This window comes from Lissotriton vulgaris, chromosome 6 (genome assembly GCF_964263255.1).
Source record: "Lissotriton vulgaris chromosome 6, aLisVul1.2, whole genome shotgun sequence".
Taxonomy (NCBI): domain Eukaryota; kingdom Metazoa; phylum Chordata; class Amphibia; order Caudata; family Salamandridae; genus Lissotriton; species Lissotriton vulgaris.
Window position 1 is genome coordinate 485562032 of NC_141694.1, and position 18043 is coordinate 485580074.

Below are 18043 nucleotides of genomic sequence, written 5' to 3' on the forward strand. Positions count from 1 at the left end.
ATGGAGGGATGCGCCTAAGCGAGTGACTGGGTTTGAATGGGGACTGCAATTAGAAGAAATACGAACTGAGAGGACAAGGTATTAATTCTGGGACTAAGGATACCTGTCATAAGAATGGAAACATGGCAGGCCTGGTCCAAGAAGAACTGAAAATACTGTATATTCAGTAAGAATAAAAACGGGATGGAGTTTCTATTGCTAAATAAGTAAACATCTTTCCCCTCACTAAGACATACAAAGAACCCCTGGGAGAGTAAGCAATCAAATTATAATGCTCTATCGTAGGCTTGCACACCCCCTGGTCCTGTCCACTACTCAGGTGTGAAAAGCAGATTGGTCCCAAAGCCTAAGGACCTGATTTAGATCTTGGCGGACGGGTTACTCTGTCTCAATGGATGTCCTGTCTGCTGAAATATAAACCCTATTAAATCCTATGGGATTTATATTTTGGCAGGCGGGATGTCCATCACCGATGTGCCTTAGTAACCCGTCCGCCAAGATCTAAATCAGGCCCTAAGTCTGAAGGCCAGAACAATCATAAACTTGGATGGTGTTTGTTCACTAGGCCTTCCTTCCAGTGAGCAGTAACTATGGTGTCTGGTCATAGAATCAGCACCTGAACATTTATAAGAGGCCTGATTACCTTGAGGACCAGTATGATGGCAGACAGTCCCTTCTACATGGAGACCACAAGGTTCACATGTAGAGATACCCTAAAGGTGCTTCACAGTGCGTGGCTGCTTGTGTATCCTCTCACTTAGACAGATGTCCTCAGGAGAAGGAGGCAGAGATGACTTAGTCTATCATTTTATGCACCGGTTTTCCTTTAGGCCTAGAAGTGGACTCGGGTGTAATCCAGGAGTTACTTAGGGTGTGTTGAGGCTTTCACAGTTAAAGAAGCACCTAATATAGTGAGCTATGGGGTGTTGTGGTAGTGATTTGCATCCAAAAGACTTAGTTTACTAGATCGGGATTGTGAGCTCCACTAAGCCCTCCTAAGGAAATAGCTGTCTCGATCTCAAAGTAAAATAAAGTACAGATTAACTGCAAGATCCACCTGAGAGCAGATGTATAAGCATTCATTGAACCTTATAGAAAACCAAACCCTCTGAACTTTAGGGAAATAGTACAGCCAGAGCTATGGCATGAACAATTCAGGAACCTGCCCTTGTGTCACCAGTACAGGGTGTCAGATTAATGTACAACATTCACCAAAGATAACTCCATTTGACCAAGTTGGGAAGTTAATATCCAAAACCAGGATTTCTAGATATGAAGTTCTGTTACTCAGCCCCTATCTTAACTAGAAGAGAAGAATATTACATGTGTTGAGACTATTTGATGGATAGATAGACAAGCCAAAGAAAGCACTCAGACCTCTTCACCGTTTATATCGTGATGGCGGTACCAAATTGAATCTCAGGTAAAAATAAAGCCGGAAACATTAACAACAGACTCAGAAACACCTGGTGTTGCCTGTCATACTTGTACTAAATCATAATACTTTTAGTAAATTAGTGAGTGTCTGAGCTAACACCCAATGGCAGCTACCATATTCATTGGGTCATGCCAGTACTCTACCGAGTACAGTGCTTAACTGAAACTTCTCAAGAGAAAATACCACCACAGGGAAATACCTACAAATCACAAAACCCTCTAGGATTCAAGTGACTTGCAGATGATAGAAAGTCAACTGTTATATAACAGGGGTTGACCCACCAAAGTCCAAGGACCTGGGTATTCAGCAGTATAGACAACAATTGGTCCTCGACACAAATTTATCATCAAGAAAAAATCATAGTACTTAATCCAGTTGACTAACTCCACGTTGCGACTGAATCGGTCGTCTTAGTAGTATAAAACAATACTAGCCCACAGCCTCAAAAATCATTTACAACAGATGCCCATGGATTAATCAAACCCAAACAGAAGAATCAAATCAGGATAGTTAGTTTAATGTAACATATGTCAATGTATAGACTGTCAATGCAATTATATACAAATATTTACATAAATCATGAAGTAAAAAACTTTTTCTTAAAAAACAGGGAGAGAACGTGCACAGAGAAAGATAAAGTGTGTGCTCAAGTGAATGATCAAGAAAGATCAGAAAGAACAGTGTGAGTCATTTATACAAAGAAGAACATTGAGCCTGTCCTATGTAATGCTTGTAAAAAATAATTCTTTTTTACTTTGCAGAACGCTATTTACAATTCCTTGGTCCTTAACCTGAACCACTGGCAATGGGATCGCCAGACAAAGGAATGGGGCTGGACAAGGGGCGGGGGTCAGTAGGTACAGGCTCCCAAAGGGGAGTGTCGTCGACGTTTCGACCCAACCATGTAATGGGTGGTTCAAGTCCTCAACAACGGGTCTTCATCAGGACGGTGAAAATGGGGGAGTATCTCTCAGAGTGCACGTCAAGTTAAAAGTTCGTAGGGCACCTGTAATGATAGATAAATGACGGGGCTAAGTATTACTGTATAGTATCAAAAGGGTCCACTAGTGACCTTTATGAAAAAGCACTCACCCTTCCGTGGTGCCTTTACAATACAAAAGTGCGACAATTGGTCCGCACTCCGAGTGTGACAGTATCCAAAATTATACTGTGGAATGAAGAGAAAAGAAAAAGAGGTAGCCATTAGTGCTACACATCATAATTCATACTTGAGTGAAAGTTTTTTACAAAACGAAATCCTGAGTATTGGCAATAAATGGCAAAACCCTTGCTAGTTAGTTACCACAGTTTAAATGCTTATCAGTAAGAATCCTGGTTTTGAAAGGAGGGGTGATAGATACACCTATTATTGTAAATCGTCACGCAGTGGTCACTTACCCAATGCGTTCAACTAGCTGCTAATTCTGTTGCACCATTTAATTTGCACGTGGAACTTGCATCAAAAGCTGAAAAATAATAAGAGACAGAATGTCTCTAGATTAGAGAGCTGCCCGGGTGAAAGGGTCGTGAGATCCACGCAATGGTTAAGATGCCCGTTTTAAAACTCGCGCACATACCGTGTTAGCTTAGTCGAGCTGAAAGGAAATGAATCCGTAGCTCCGTGTATCCGTGGCCAGCCTCTCGTCTGGATCCGCGTTATGGAATGCGGAAGCACCGGAGTAGGCTCGGAGCGGATGTATTCATATCCTAGCAACCCGAGCGCCTACGTCATGGCGTCGTCAGGGTTGCTAGGTAACAGGCCGTACTCGCGTCTCCGCTACTAACAGAAGGCCCATGAACTTACGTAGTAAACACTGATTATGTCAGCATGTGCAACGTGATAGGTTCAAGTGCACAATAAACCCTTGGGCTTTAAAGTGTTTCACCAAGGCAGTGTATTATTAGAGCGTTTCTCAGGACAGTGCAATATTATTTTCATCAAGCATGATTTTCCGCGTGCTCGTATCAGGAATAAATCAAATCGCCGGCAAATGGCGCCTTAAAATTACTATATGAATCCACATGTCAGGTTATTTTTATGTTGGTTATTCTTCAGGTAGATGGTCAGAATACAGTGACCGATACAGACAATAAACAATACCAAAAATGACATTAAAACATGTATAAACGATTGTACCTAATACATAGTGTGATGATATGGCATACATTAAAAAATATTATACCAGCTGCACAATGCACGAAACTAGTGTATGTGTCAAGCATACATTTAAACAATTATCCCAGCTATATAATGTCACAAAGTATTGGCAAGGGTGTGTAGATTTGGCATATATCTAAACAACTATACCAGCTATAAATTACATCAAAATGTTTGCAATGGTGTATGGGAGTACTAGCATACCTTGGAACAAGTTAGCTAGCTACATAGTGCATTAATGTATTTACAACATATGTAGTATACAGTGACTGAATTCATAGATGTGACTCACAGGTATTAATATAGAGGGTTCAGCCATTGTAGAGTGTTGCCATCTGTCTTGTTATTTCCTCATACTCATTGAGGCCTTTATTTACGGTATCAAATGTGTGCATCCATTTGCACTCCCGGACATTTAGACAGTTGGAAAAATTGCCACCTCTCACATTGACAGTGACCTTTTCTAACACCCACCATCTCAGACTTTCAGGTGAATGATCAAATCTTGTAAAATGTTCAACTAGCGGAGCCCCTTGGACTTTGCAGCGAATCCTGCTGCAGTGTTGTAGGATTCTGGTTTTAACTCTTTGGATAGTCTGACCTATATACCAAAAGTCACAGGGGCATGCAATCACATATACGACTCCAGTTGAATTACAATTAGTATGTTGTTTCATTATATGTGTATAGTTATTGTGAGTGCATGATTTAAGTTCTTCAGCTAATTGACATGCTTTGCACGAGCCACATTTGTGGTGGCCTAGTACAGGTGCCGTGTTCCATAAAGTGGACTGGGTATCCCTGGGTATCTTGGGTAACAATGATTGGACTACATAGTCCCTTACACTTCTTCCCTTTTTAAATGCAAACATTGGTACGGTCGTGACCCCTACATCATCCGCCACCAGATGCCAGTGTGTATTTATTATTTTCTTAATTTCAGTGCTCTTGGTATTGAATGTAGTTACACACGTTATCCTTTCATCATTAGTATTCTTTTTAGATTTTGGTTCCAACAGGAATTCTCTGTGACAAAACCAGGCTTTTTTTCTTGCCTTTTTTAATAGTCGTTGTGGATAACCTCTCTCCAAAAGACGCTCCATGAGTGACATAGATTCATTAAAGAAATCCTCCTTGCGGGTACAGTTCCGACGCAATCTCAGGAACTGGCCAAAGGGTAAATTGTCCCTGAGGTTGCGTGGATGATGGCTATTATACCGGAGTAGGGTATTCCTCTCACTGGGTTTTCTATAGAGGGTAGTGTGTAACACTCCCTCATCTTCCACTATATTAATGTCAAGAAAATTGATTTTGTTTTTACTATATTCCAAGGTAAACTGGATATCCTTGGAGCGTTGATTTAGCCATGCATGAAATTCCATCAGGGTATTTTCATCCCCTTCCCAAATCATCAGGACATCATCGATATATCGACGCCATGTCCTGATGTTTGTGAAGTATGGATTTGTGTCATTATAGATGAATTCCCTTTCATATGCGTCCACGAAGAGTATGGCCAGGTCCGGTGCAAAACTTGCCCCCATGGCTACTCCTCGTGTCTGCACATAGTACTCTCCTTCAAAATAGAAGAAGTTCTTTCTCATAGCTATCTCAAGTAAATCCAAGATAAATTGAGTAGGTACTTGGCATGGTCTAGGGCGTTCATCCAGAACCCCTCTAATAACTTCGATAGCTGCTGATTGAGGTATGTTCGTATATAGTGATGTAACATCCATCGTGGCCAGAAGGTTCCTATTACAATTGAAAATATAGCCATCAACCATTTGTATCGCTTGCATGGTGTCTCTCACATACGACATCGTGCTCTCAGCTATTGGTTTCAAGAATATATCAATGAATTTACACAAGGGTTCTAGAATAGAACCACAGCCAGACACAATGGGTCTGCCTGGGGGGTTATTCAACCTCTTGTGCACCTTCGGGAGCGTGTAAATCGTGGGGAGCCTAGGGTGTGTACAGTTCAGGAAATTGTATTCTTGTTTGGATAGGTATCCCTCTTTTAGTCCCTTGTCTGTGACTGATTTGATGTTGGATGCTATCTCTTTTGTTGGATCCGATCTTAGTTTCTTGTAGTTATCAACCACTCCCAACTGTGAAAGGATTTCTGTTTTATACTCCTCTCTCCCTTGGACAACGATTGCCCCACCCTTGTCCGCGGGTTTTATAACAATGTCAGTATTCCGTTTAAGGGAATCAAGGGCCTGACGTTCCTGTCTACTGACATTGTACTTGATGTACTTTTTTTCTTTTAACAAAAGGTTCACATCACGCATCACCACCTGTTCAAATGCTAAGATTTTGTGTGATACCATCTGAGATGTTGGAGTGAAAGTTGAAGGTGGTCTTAGACCAGTGCTGGAAAAGGTAGGTTGAAAGGGGACCTTATTGAAATAGTGCTTCAATCTGACTTTCCGGAAGAATTGATGTAACTCTGTTTTTAAACCAAAAGTATTTGGTAAATTAGTAGGGACAAACGAGAGACCTTTCTCCAATATATTCAACTCAGCTGGTTTTAAACTGTATGAAGATAGATTTATTATTGGGCTCTCACCGGCAGCATTCACCACTGGTAATGCTGTCGTCTTGTCCTGATCTCCCCGTGTGCTTCCTGGTTGAAGCGAACCTGTTTCTTCGCCGCTGCTCCCCTGCCTGTGTTCCAATTGGATTGGCCCCGTCCCCTGGGTCTCCCCCAGGGACGGCCCCTGTTCTGATATCCTGCCCATTGTTCCTCCTCTAAAAAAGTGATTTGTTCAGAGTACTGATGACTGGTGCTGGGTCTCTCCTGTTCGTTATCGGAGTTGCTGGTAGCCGAGGAGTCAGAAAAGGTATTATATTTCCTAAACCCACCTCGACCTCTGGTAGTGAACCTCCCTTGGTTGTCTTGTTTGTAATAGCCTTCAGCTAAGTAAGGATAGACTGCTTTTTTGTCATAGAACTTTAGATCCTTTGCTAATTTGTCCAATTTTGTAGATTGTGTAAAGACATCAAATTCTTTTATAGTTTTCTCTAGGCGTTCTAGAGCTTCTTTGGCGTTACTCAAAGCCTTATCATCGATTATCTCTTTTTTGAGTTCTACATGGACATACATTAACACAATACCTCCAGGCAAATGTAATTCCCATAGGGTTACAGGTACGAAACGAACCTGCTATTTTCATTGACAACCCTAACTTCAAAGGCAAGTTCAGTTTCATCAGCAATAACTGTTCCAGGCACTGGATGGTGCTTGGGGTGGAGACAGCACTTGAAGAGGTAGAACGTCTGATGAAAGAAATATCTGAACTCAAAAAAGAGATAATCGATGATAAGGCTTTGAGTAACGCCAAAGAAGCTCTAGAACGCCTAGAGAAAACTATAAAAGAATTTGATGTCTTTACACAATCTACAAAATTGGACAAATTAGCAAAGGATCTAAAGTTCTATGACAAAAAAGCAGTCTATCCTTACTTAGCTGAAGGCTATTACAAACAAGACAACCAAGGGAGGTTCACTACCAGAGGTCGAGGTGGGTTTAGGAAATATAATACCTTTTCTGACTCCTCGGCTACCAGCAACTCCGATAACGAACAGGAGAGACCCAGCACCAGTCATCAGTACTCTGAACAAAACACTTTTTTAGAGGAGGAACAATGGGCAGGATATCAGAACAGGGGCCGTCCCTGGGGGAGACCCAGGGGACGGGGCCAATCCAATTGGAACACAGGCAGGGGAGCAGCGGCGAAGAAACAGGTTCGCTTCAACCAGGAAGCACACGGGGAGATCAGGACAAGACGACAGCATTACCAGTGGTGAATGCTGCCGGTGAGAGCCCAATAATAAATCTATCTTCATACAGTTTAAAACCAGCTGAGTTGAATATATTGGAGAAAGGTCTCTCGTTTGTCCCTACTAATTTACCAAATACTTTTGGTTTAAAAACAGAGTTACATCAATTCTTCCGGAAAGTCAGATTGAAGCACTATTTCAATAAGGTCCCCTTTCAACCTACCTTTTCCAGCACTGGTCTAAGACCACCTTCAACTTTCACTCCAACATCTCAGATGGTATCACACAAAATCTTAGCATTTGAACAGGTGGTGATGCGTGATGTGAACCTTTTGTTAAAAGAAAAAAAGTACATCAAGTACAATGTCAGTAGACAGGAACGTCAGGCCCTTGATTCCCTTAAACGGAATACTGACATTGTTATAAAACCCGCGGACAAGGGTGGGGCAATCGTTGTCCAAGGGAGAGAGGAGTATAAAACAGAAATCCTTTCACAGTTGGGAGTGGTTGATAACTACAAGAAACTAAGATCGGATCCAACAAAAGAGATAGCATCCAACATCAAATCAGTCACAGACAAGGGACTAAAAGAGGGATACCTATCCAAACAAGAATACAATTTCCTGAACTGTACACACCCTAGGCTCCCCACGATTTACACGCTCCCGAAGGTGCACAAGAGGTTGAATAACCCCCCAGGCAGACCCATTGTGTCTGGCTGTGGTTCTATTCTAGAACCCTTGTGTAAATTCATTGATATATTCTTGAAACCAATAGCTGAGAGCACGATGTCGTATGTGAGAGACACCATGCAAGCGATACAAATGGTTGATGGCTATATTTTCAATCGTAATAGGAACCTTCTGGCCACGATGGATGTTACATCACTATATACGAACATACCTCAATCAGCAGCTATCGAAGTTATTAGAGCGGTTCTGGATGAACGCCCTAGACCATGCCAAGTACCTACTCAATTTATCTTGGATTTACTTGAGATAGCTATGAGAAAGAACTTCTTCTATTTTGAAGGAGAGTACTATGTGCAGACACGAGGAGTAGCCATGGGGGCAAGTTTTGCACCGGACCTGGCCATACTCTTTGTGGACGCATATGAAAGGGAATTCATCTATAATGACACAAATCCATACTTCACAAACATCAGGACATGGCGTCGATATATCGATGATGTCCTGATGATTTGGGAAGGGGATGAAAATACCCTGATGGAATTTCATGCATGGCTAAATCAACGCTCCAAGGATATCCAGTTTACCTTGGAATATAGTAAAAACAAAATCAATTTTCTTGACATTAATATAGTGGAAGATGAGGGAGTGTTACACACTACCCTCTATAGAAAACCCAGTGAGAGGAATACCCTACTCCGGTATAATAGCCATCATCCACGCAACCTCAGGGACAATTTACCCTTTGGCCAGTTCCTGAGATTGCGTCGGAACTGTACCCGCAAGGAGGATTTCTTTAATGAATCTATGTCACTCATGGAGCGTCTTTTGGAGAGAGGTTATCCACAACGACTATTAAAAAAGGCAAGAAAAAAAGCCTGGTTTTGTCACAGAGAATTCCTGTTGGAACCAAAATCTAAAAAGAATACTAATGATGAAAGGATAACGTGTGTAACTACATTCAATACCAAGAGCACTGAAATTAAGAAAATAATAAATACACACTGGCATCTGGTGGCGGATGATGTAGGGGTCACGACCGTACCAATGTTTGCATTTAAAAAGGGAAGAAGTGTAAGGGACTATGTAGTCCAATCATTGTTACCCAAGATACCCAGGGATACCCAGTCCACTTTATGGAACACGGCACCTGTACTAGGCCACCACAAATGTGGCTCGTGCAAAGCATGTCAATTAGCTGAAGAACTTAAATCATGCACTCACAATAACTATACACATATAATGAAACAACATACTAATTGTAATTCAACTGGAGTCGTATATGTGATTGCATGCCCCTGTGACTTTTGGTATATAGGTCAGACTATCCAAAGAGTTAAAACCAGAATCCTACAACACTGCAGCAGGATTCGCTGCAAAGTCCAAGGGGCTCCGCTAGTTGAACATTTTACAAGATTTGATCATTCACCTGAAAGTCTGAGATGGTGGGTGTTAGAAAAGGTCACTGTCAATGTGAGAGGTGGCAATTTTTCCAACTGTCTAAATGTCCGGGAGTGCAAATGGATGCACACATTTGATACCGTAAATAAAGGCCTCAATGAGTATGAGGAAATAACAAGACAGATGGCAACACTCTACAATGGCTGAACCCTCTATATTAATACCTGTGAGTCACATCTATGAATTCAGTCACTGTATACTACATATGTTGTAAATACATTAATGCACTATGTAGCTAGCTAACTTGTTCCAAGGTATGCTAGTACTCCCATACACCATTGCAAACATTTTGATGTAATTTATAGCTGGTATAGTTGTTTAGATATATGCCAAATCTACACACCCTTGCCAATACTTTGTGACATTATATAGCTGGGATAATTGTTTAAATGTATGCTTGACACATACACTAGTTTTGTGCATTGTGCAGCTGGTATAATATTTTTTAATGTATGCCATATCATCACACTATGTATTAGGTACAATCGTTTATACATGTTTTAATGTCATTTTTGGTATTGTTTATTGTCTGTATCGGTCACTGTATTCTGACCATCTACCTGAAGAATAACCAACATAAAAATAACCTGACATGTGGATTCATATAGTAATTTTAAGGCGCCATTTGCCGGCGATTTGATTTATTCCTGATACGAGCACGCGGAAAATCATGCTTGATGAAAATAATATTGCACTGTCCTGAGAAACGCTCTAATAATACACTGCCTTGGTGAAACACTTTAAAGCCCAAGGGTTTATTGTGCACTTGAACCTATCACGTTGCACATGCTGACATAATCAGTGTTTACTACGTAAGTTCATGGGCCTTCTGTTAGTAGCGGAGACGCGAGTACGGCCTGTTACCTAGCAACCCTGACGACGCCATGACGTAGGCGCTCGGGTTGCTAGGATATGAATACATCCGCTCCGAGCCTACTCCGGTGCTTCCGCATTCCATAACGCGGATCCAGACGAGAGGCTGGCCACGGATACACGGAGCTACGGATTCATTTCCTTTCAGCTCGACTAAGCTAACACGGTATGTGCGCGAGTTTTAAAACGGGCATCTTAACCATTGCGTGGATCTCACGACCCTTTCACCCGGGCAGCTCTCTAATCTAGAGACATTCTGTCTCTTATTATTTTTCAGCTTTTGATGCAAGTTCCACGTGCAAATTAAATGGTGCAACAGAATTAGCAGCTAGTTGAACGCATTGGGTAAGTGACCACTGCGTGACGATTTACAATAATAGGTGTATCTATCACCCCTCCTTTCAAAACCAGGATTCTTACTGATAAGCATTTAAACTGTGGTAACTAACTAGCAAGGGTTTTGCCATTTATTGCCAATACTCAGGATTTCGTTTTGTAAAAAACTTTCACTCAAGTATGAATTATGATGTGTAGCACTAATGGCTACCTCTTTTTCTTTTCTCTTCATTCCGCAGTATAATTTTGGATACTGTCACACTCGGAGTGCGGACCAATTGTCGCACTTTTGTATTGTAAAGGCACCACGGAAGGGTGAGTGCTTTTTCATAAAGGTCACTAGTGGACCCTTTTGATACTATACAGTTATACTTAGCCCCGTCATTTATCTATCATTACAGGTGCCCTACGAACTTTTAACTTGACATGCACTCTGAGAGATACTCCCCCATTTTCACCGTCCTGATGAAGACCCGTTGTTGAGGACTTGAACCACCCATTACATGGTTGGGTCGAAACGTCGACGACACTCCCCTTTGGGAGCCTGTACCTACTGACCCCCGCCCCTTGTCCAACCCCATTCCTTTGTCTGGCGATCCCATTGCCAGTGGTTCAGGTTAAGGACCAAGGAATTGTAAATAGCGTTCTGCAAAGTAAAAAAGAATTATTTTTTACAAGCATTACATAGGACAGGCTCAATGTTCTTCTTTGTATAAATGACTCACACTGTTCTTTCTGATCTTTCTTGATCATTCACTTGAGCACACACTTTATCTTTCTCTGTGCACGTTCTCTCCCTGTTTTTTAAGAAAAAGTTTTTTACTTCATGATTTATGTAAATATTTGTATATAATTGCATTGACAGTCTATACATTGACATATGTTACATTAAACTAACTATCCTGATTTGATTCTTCTGTTTGGGTTTGATTAATCCATGGGCATCTGTTGTAAATGATTTTTGAGGCTGTGGGCTAGTATTGTTTTATACTACTAAGACGACCGATTCAGTCGCAACGTGGAGTTAGTCAACTGGATTAAGTACTATGATTTTTTCTTGATGATAAATTTGTGTCGAGGACCAATTGTTGTCTATACTGATAGAAAGTCAACATCAGTCGAGCATGTAACATCTGTGACAAAACGGAACTCCATGTTTTATTTTTTGTAATGGTTATAGAAGGGCTAGGTCACTCTGGTTACTCCAACTTTTTAGGAACCTGGGGTCCAGACACTGTTGCGAAGTGCATAGGCTACTGAAATTTGACACACAAATGCACATTGTCTTCTCCATTTCACGGTTCTTATTCACCATGTGGTGCACCCGTAGGGCCATCCTAAAAAAGATGGCTCACCAGAATGGCATTGTAGAAATTGTATGATTGTCTCCAACAATGTACTTTCCCGGACATAATCTGGGCTAATGTGGGAGTGGCTCCATCAGAAACTGGATTACTGATTATTTTTAAGTCAAATTTTAAACTGTGTAAGTTTTATAAACGTAATGTATTATATTAGGTGATTTTAATGATGCTTTTATGACCTTGTGTGCCGTAATAAAGTTTTATGACTGACTGACATCAGGAAAAACGACCTTGCTTGGCAAGGGCAGACTGAGACATGTAGCAGATATTCCATAGGTCAGTGGCTCCAAACGTTTTGACTTTTATGGACCACAATTGATTTAGTATGTGAAGTTGAGGATCCTTGCTGAAGCAATTTCATTTACCTGAACTTAAGTTGGAAGTCGTCATGGACTCTTGATCCCAAAACCACCTGACCCTTCCATATTTGCACTTCAGGCTCGAAGGCACTGACAGTCCCCTCTCCACCTGTGCTGCAGATGAGTTGTCAGCCAGCAGTGTAGTATCAAAGATGTTCTCCATTTTTTATTTTATTTGGGGGGAGTCTGATGAGCTGACTGAGAAGATGCCAAAAAGTACCATGATTAAGAGAAGATGCCAAAAAGTATCATGAATAGGCTGTACCCAAAACCTATTCACGATCAGCCTTCACCCTCTGCCCCAGCCCCAATAGGAAGTCAAAACGTAAAAGGCCCAGTCATCTAATCTGCACTGCAGTCTGTGTACACCTGAACTCTTCAGGTCACCACTGACTTTGTGAAGACCTTTAATCTGCAGGGGAATTTTTTTTAGCTAATAATGACAACTGCCATCACTGAGGTTTTGAGAGAGAAAGGACTGAATGTAGGCACACTTTCAGCTGATCTGACTAAAGGTGACATCTAAAGCAGGGAATAAATCATTGTTTTTTTGTATTTCGTGTTTATGGCACTTTGTTACTGTGATAAACTCTTGGCTCTAATTCCTGCTTTACTAAGCACATAATCATTCCTAGCTTCTCATACTCTGCTATCATGAAGCCGCCTTTGTCGCTCTGGCTGCCCTGCAGCCTCGGGGCTTACTGTCATTGCTAATTGCACCCTGTGGAGATTTTTAGCCTTTCGTTCTGTACTTCTGTTTTCCCACATTCCCCGGGCTGCCAAGACTTTCTGACTGAAACACAATCTTTACGATTGCTGTTAGGCATCTTATCTCTGCATAATGTCTTCAAACCGAAAGTGGACATTTCTGCTCCATTCACTGATAAATAAAAGTAACCCAAACAATATAGGTTAGGCCTTTGTGTGGGTAGGTGAATGGACGTCATTTGGGAGTAGTCAGGGGTCGCAGCTGTGACTTCTAGCTTGCTCCCTCCTACTCCTGGCACTTCCTTTGTGACCCCTGAGATCAAAGGGGGCAAACCCTCAGCCTCCCCTGAGGCCAGGGGTTGCAGGGGAAGTGCCAGGAATAGCAGGGAGCAAGCTAGAGGTTACAGCTGCGACCCCTGACTACTCCCAAATGACGTCCACAGTAGCATGAAAATAAATAGGCAGCGTGTAGTAACTAGCTCATAAATGTATCAGTTGTTTCCAAATACCAGTATTTTCCCTAAAAAAAATCCTGTCAGATTTACTGTTCCCAAAGGTAAAAATGTTTCTGCATAAATATATTGTAGCTTTTGTGAAAGAATTCTATATGAATTTGTGCAGCACAGAATTCGTGTCCCCTCTATTGGGTCACATCATATTAAAGGTGTCATACTTATGTTTCCTGGCACGCCCCTTTTGAGATCCCCACCTTTTCTATCCTACTTAAAGCACTGGCTGGGCCCCTTTTACTGATACCCTGACATCACTTGGCCCAAACCATAAATCGCATTAATATACAGGGGGAACAGCACAAACCATTTATTTTAGTGTCAAGCATACTCAACACTACATAGACAACATATTCCAAATTTGAATATCAAGTGAAAATCATGCTCAAGGCCACACCAGTGGTACGAACCGCTATAAACAAGTTACTATAAATCCACTTTTCCAAGTCCAGATGAAAATAGACTGGCTGTATACATGCACAGATAGTCAAATTGAGCAAAGTGGAGTGCCGATGATGTGCCTGCTGTCAAAATGGTGACCGAGATGAGAAAATAAGATGTGTAACTGTGGAGAAAGAAGGGTTTTAAGGGAATGATTTATTTCCTGTTTTAGATGTCTCCTTTAGTCAGATCAGCTGAAAGTGTGCCGACATTAAGCCCGACCTCTCTCTTCCTCTTCCTGAACAGGGCTACAACAAATTCGAAGATGACTATAATGCTCCTTTGAGAATTTTACAATCAAACCCTTTGGAAAATATTTACTTGTTATGTCTTGTGGGCCTGAAAATTGTCTAGAAGATGCTAAAAACTGGGCAGGAACAGCTTTATCAACTGATCGCTACACACATGTTGTACTTAGAGCCTGCTCTCTGCCCAGCACCCCTCTTTCCCCCTGCAGATTCCGTGGTGTGTGATTTCAGACTACTATCGGGTGGCCATAGCTCCAGATGGTGGCTGTATATATAAAACGGCAGCCTCCTGGAAAGTTTCATTAAAGGCGTGTGATGAGTGGTACCTCGCTGATTTCATATATTTTTCATACTGAAGGTGATGGCAAAAATGGAGGTCTTGATACGGACCCGTCTCAGCACCTGGTTTTGCGAACTGCCGGTGCTGAGCACCGATAGGACCAGGCCCACTTAAAGCCTTGGGCCCAGCAGATCCCTTGTGGTTTGTGGGAGTGGCCAGTTAATGCACACAACATACCTGTGGCATCTTTTGTGCCACCAGGGCTCACAGCCCATTACAACTAATCTCCAACCTTACAATGGTGATGGGGATGTTTGACTTCCTGACTGTGCTTTTGCCTGACCGCTGTGTGGTGATGCTTGCTCTTCATTCCAGCTCCCACACGCCACAAGCGGCATTGAACTCGAACAAAGTGAATGTGCATCGGCTAACTGCGTGCCCTGCTGTGAACAGGATTATTACAAACAGAGGGGTCCCGGACTGAGGGGGACAAAGAAAGAAATTTTTTAAGAATAAAAAGGATGAAAGAAGAGACCAATCAAGAGTCCGATGTTTTTATTTACAACGTACTGTGACCTTATTGCTGGTTATATATTCACATCCAAAGGTTTTTCACATATTTAAATACAATAGTGCCCATAAGCGTAAGGGGGTTGGAAAGGGGTAGTGTAGTGAGGGGATTTGTGAAAAATAGAAAAGAAGAAATCCTTATTTCAGTGACAAAATAAATTGAAATTGAAATCATTCATATATACATTGTTGCAGTGACTCCCCAACTGGGGGCCACAAAGATACAGCCACAAGGGTCAAATAATTCTTGTAAACCAGGCTCCTATATCAGCTGTATCAATCTTGCTAGCGGTAGAAGCTGGTATCATGGGGGTAAGTAGTCTACGTTTCGACCCTATTACAAGTAGGGGAAGTTTCCCTTTCAAAACGGGTCTTCTTCAGGACAAGAGGAATGGGGTGGGAAAAATTCCAGGGCAGTGGGTCATGGAGGTACAAATCACTCCACACGGTCGCGATGCCGTAAGTGCAGCGTTATTCTTGTCTTGCCCAGTGGGATCCCGGATACTCGTAATTACGAGGTCTTCGGGTTGGATAGGCACGCGGGTTAAATTCAGCTCGTGGTTGTGGGTCGGAGTCAAAAACACGGAAGGTTAATCCTCGTGGCATACATCAATTGATGACTATTCTAGTGCTTGACAGTGATTACTGTCACTTTCTGTTTTTAACTTGCTAATAGGCTAGATCAGGCTTGATTTATCCTAACAAGATCGATACAAACAGCATCGTTGAACCAACTTAGAGTGTGATAACATAGATATTTCGTTTTTGTATGCTTCTGAAAAATTAGACGGGCATTTCATAATGCCAATCTAAGTGGTAGCGACTAGCGTTTGGGGGTCGCTTGTGCCAAATGAGTTTAGGTGTGGAATATTGGATATATTGAGCAGGACAGATAGGCACCGTTAGACTCTACAGATAGAATGGAGCTTCGATGCATTCCCCTGCTTACATACCTTTTGTTCCACAGCGCGGAGCCTCGTATACCTGAGCACGGTCCAGGTGAGGTGAGGTCCAGTCCCCTATCACTTTGGGTGAGCAATTAATTTTAAATACCTTATAACTTATGTATGAGATGTTGTGAGCATATGTGTCTGTGAAGCGGTTACAGCTCTGTATCAACACGTGTAACAGTTGTATATCTCCCCTTAGATCACTCTGAATATCCATGTGCCAAGGAGGATGTAGGTACATGTTGTATCGTTCCTACTTTAATTTGTTCTTCATTTTCACTGATTAGTTTGGTGTGAAATTCTTGATTCACTTTTCACAGATTTGTCACAGTAGCAACATTTAAGAGCAGTGGCCCTGATGGAAGCCAAGGGACGTTTAGCCCACTAGGCAGAAACATGTCGGCCCTATTAGCGACAGTCATTTTTTCCATGCTGTCTTTTGCACTGTTCCTGTTCTTTTAATTAGGGGATGTGCCTTGTTCCTAATAAAGAGTAGTTTTGACACATCACCCTATTTTAGACTCACCACGTTTGTGTTATGTTGCACTGTTTTTTCACCACTTTCAACCATCACTAACTGGCCTACAATTGATGATTCATAACATACTGTGGACCCGATCCAGTATTAACATCTTACTGTGTGGCACAGGGTCTAGATGATCTAAAGACAGGCCTGGTCACAGTGTGGACGACCAAATGATATGACTGATCACTTGGTTTGTTTGATGGTTATTCACAATAAGTTGCTCTGGATTTTGTTGGCCAGTTCGTGATCACACTTTGTTCTTCTCACACATGTGACTCACACTCTCTTACCCTGTTTAGAGGTAACTTTAGCACCTACTGACATAGTGTATTTCATGCCAGTTTGGCCAATTTATTTGGCTGTCAGACCTTACAAGTTCTCTTCTGTTTTTCATAGTATGTAGCTGGGGAAGTGAACTTGTAGTAGGTCTTAAAACTCTTCTTCCCTCTGACCCCCACCTCCCCGTTTTGTGTAATAAAATGCTTCACAAAGACTGACATTCGGGAGCGGTTTCAGCTTTCATTTCAATCTGTATTATAGACTTTGGAGAATGTAAGAGGGACTTAAGTAGAAGCAAGAAAAGGAATGGAGACCGCAACTCGCAATGCGTTTTTTCCATGACAGATTCCACAGCAGCCCATCCGGTGGAGATAAAGCAATGTCAAGACTGAGTATAAAACACTGCTTCCAGGGAGGGAAGCTGGTCAACAGACTTTGAGACCTGTGTGGAAGAAGATGTTACAACTATTATCCCCCCTTGAGAGGGTAACTCCACCCGAGTGGGCACTCAGATTCAAACATTCTGGTGGAGATACTCCAGCTTTAAACCAATTGGCCTGAAGGCAGTCATCTAGATACCACCAGAGAAATAATCCATACCAGCAGTACTGAGACTTCTTTCATTTAATATTCTTGCATGCATGAGCTTGTTTTATTTAGTTATGTGTTATTATCAGAGGACTGTAGTGTTGCGCGTGTATGACACAATGATAAATTGTTTGAGCTGTTTGTTGTATGTGCTAAAGTGGTTTAGGGTTTATGCCAAGTGACTTCAGGATATCAATAAGAGGAGCACCAGCAGATACATTGAGGTTCTCAGAGGCTAGTTTAGGCGCAACACGCCTGTGGTGTTTTTTATGCCGCCTGGCATCACAGCCCATAACAACCAGTCACCAAGCTCACAGTTTAATTGTGTTAATTTGAATCTTGCACATCCTGGTAATTTGAATCTTGCACATCCTGGTAATTTGAATCTTGCACATCCTGGTAATTTGAAGCTTGCACATCCTGGTAATTACATTAAAAGCATTCATCAAGTTTAATATACGCAAAGATCAATGGCATGTT

The 18043-nt window shown here is 41.8% G+C and overlaps 1 protein-coding gene across 1 annotated transcript in view; it reads right to left on the minus strand.

The window, feature by feature from the left end:
* Positions 1–18043, minus strand: part of B3GAT2 (beta-1,3-glucuronyltransferase 2) — a 375259-nt gene that overhangs the window by 307172 nt on the left and 50044 nt on the right. The gene's annotated exons all lie outside the window — the stretch shown is intronic.